General features: G+C 38.1%; 1 pseudogene; it reads left to right on the forward strand.

The window, feature by feature from the left end:
- Nucleotides 1-858: 858 nt before the first annotated feature.
- Nucleotides 859-1,547, forward strand: LOC115840058 (GTP-binding nuclear protein Ran-like; annotated as a pseudogene).
- Nucleotides 1,548-2,386: the final 839 nt, after the last annotated feature.

The raw sequence follows: 2,386 nt of genomic DNA on the forward strand, positions 1-2,386 counted from the left end.
ATCTTCACAAAGGGAATTTGTTATCTTGCTTTCAGGTACATAGTAGGAAGGTAGAGAGCTCGTCCTGTGCTCTTTTTCTCAATTGCTTTCACCTCAAAATAATCATTATGCCAGAGTGACATATTTTTGGGTGACATATTCTGATCTATAAGATCATGTAATCATCATCCCTCACTTGATCTGTAATGATAATAATGTAACTGGTTTCCCAGGGTCTAATGTCTCCATCCACTTTCTGCATCATAACCAGTGTGGTGTATCTGAGCACATAATTATGACCATGTCACTCTGCTAATTAAAACACTTTTACCTACAGGATAAAGTCCAAACTCTGGTCTGGCATATAAAGTCCTCCATGATTTGGGTCCTACTTACTTCTCCCTTCTTATTCTATACCACAGTTCTACAATCAATCCCTTTCAAACTTCTTGAAATGTCTCTGAGAACATCATGTTACTTTGCTTCTCCTGACTGGAAAGCCCTGACTCCTTGCCCACGACTGACCTGGTGAGTATTTGCTCATCTTTCAAGATGCAGCTTAAGTATTACTTTCTCTATGAAGTCTTTTCTGTCTGCTATCCAATTAAATAGTCTATTTCCTCTTTGGACTCCAATTCTATTCTGCACATATTTCAACTACAGCACTGTATACATCAGTGTATCTTCCCCACTAGACAGGTGTCCTTTAAGAGCAGGGAAAATATCTTACTTATATTTGTATCTTTACCACATAGCTCAGTGCCTGTTTTATAATATTTAATAAAGTTTCAATAAATAATTCAATGAGTAAGTTAATGAAAAGATGAATATATTTATTGAAACTAAGGATCGAAACTTGGGATCCAGAGCCTTCAGTCAGACAGGTGTGGAGACACTTCTGGAAGTAACATCAGGATGGCTGCCCAAAGAGAACCCCAAGTTCAGTTCAAACATGTATTGATTGGTGATGGCGGTACTGGAAAAACTACATTTGAGGAATGTCATCTCACTGGTGAATTTGAGAAGTATATAGCTACCTTGGGTGTTGAGGACCATCCCATTGTGTTCCATACCAACAGAAGACCTATTAAGTTTAATGCATGGAATACAGCTGGTCAGGAGAAATTTGGTAGACTGAGAGATGGTTATTATATCCAACCTCAGTGTATCATCATAATGTTTGATGTAACACGAAGAGTTACAAGAAAAAAAAAAAGTTACAAGAATGTGCCTCATGGGCATAGAGATCTGGTATGAGTATGTGAAACCATCCCCATTGTGTTGTGTGACAACAAAATGGATGTTAAGGACAGAAAAGTTAAAGCAAAATCAATTGTCTTCCACCAAAAGAAGTATCCTCAGCACTATGACATTTCTGCCAAAAGTAATTACAACTTTGAAAAGCCCTTCTTCTGAAACTGATCAAAGACCCTAACTTGGAGTTCATCGCCATGCCTGCTCTTGACCCACCAGAGGTGGTCACGGACCCAGCCTTGGCAGTGCAGTGTGAGCATGAGCTAGAGGTTTTTCAGACAACTGCTCTCTTGGATGAAGATGATGACCTGTGAGAAAATGAAGCTGAAGCCCAGCATCAGAAGTCTAGTTTACAGTCAACTGTCCTGTGATGTCAGTGGTGCAGCATGTTTGCCACTTTTTTATATAGCTAAGTAGAACGTGTGCTTAATCTTTGGGTTGCTGAAGGAGATGAATGGGCTTTGGAGTGAATGTGGCAGTTAAACAAAATGCCTTCATTTTTTCAGACCTGCATATTTAGCTGTTTTGGAACACAGCTGTTTCCTTCTTGAGTTTCACATATAAGACTGCTACAGTCACATCACAATATTCAGTGGTGAAATCTTGTTTGTTACTGTCATTTCCATTCTTTTTCATTTAGAAGCAGAATCAAGTTGTATCTGAAATATCTAAAAACAAACAAACAAACAAACTTGGGATTCAGTAGAGGCTGTCATTACTTCACAAAGACAAATGAGATAACTGACCTAAAGACTAGACAGACAAAAATCATGTAAGAGAAATTATCAAAGAAATAACATATGAAAAATTTTGTAGCTGAAAGAAAACACAAGACTTCAAACTGAAATAGACTGTTGCATGCCAAGTAAGATAAGGGAAAAAGAACTATACTCTAAAACATCATTGTAAAACCCCCAAACCTAAAAAGCCATCCTTTTAAAAATGTATAGTTAGTTGCCTACCCAGAATTCACAAATCCCTCTATTTTCCCAAGAGAAACCTGATATTCAAGTTTCTAGATTTCCATTTAGCTCGTATGATTTAGAGGACACTGGCCTCACCTCCAGCATTAGGAACAGACTCTTATTGGCATACGCCAATCAGAGTAAATCTCCTCCTGAGTGACAGACTCAAGAATGATCATTGAAGCAGC

Source organism: Globicephala melas, chromosome 6 (genome assembly GCF_963455315.2).
Source record: "Globicephala melas chromosome 6, mGloMel1.2, whole genome shotgun sequence".
Taxonomy (NCBI): Eukaryota; Metazoa; Chordata; class Mammalia; order Artiodactyla; family Delphinidae; genus Globicephala; species Globicephala melas.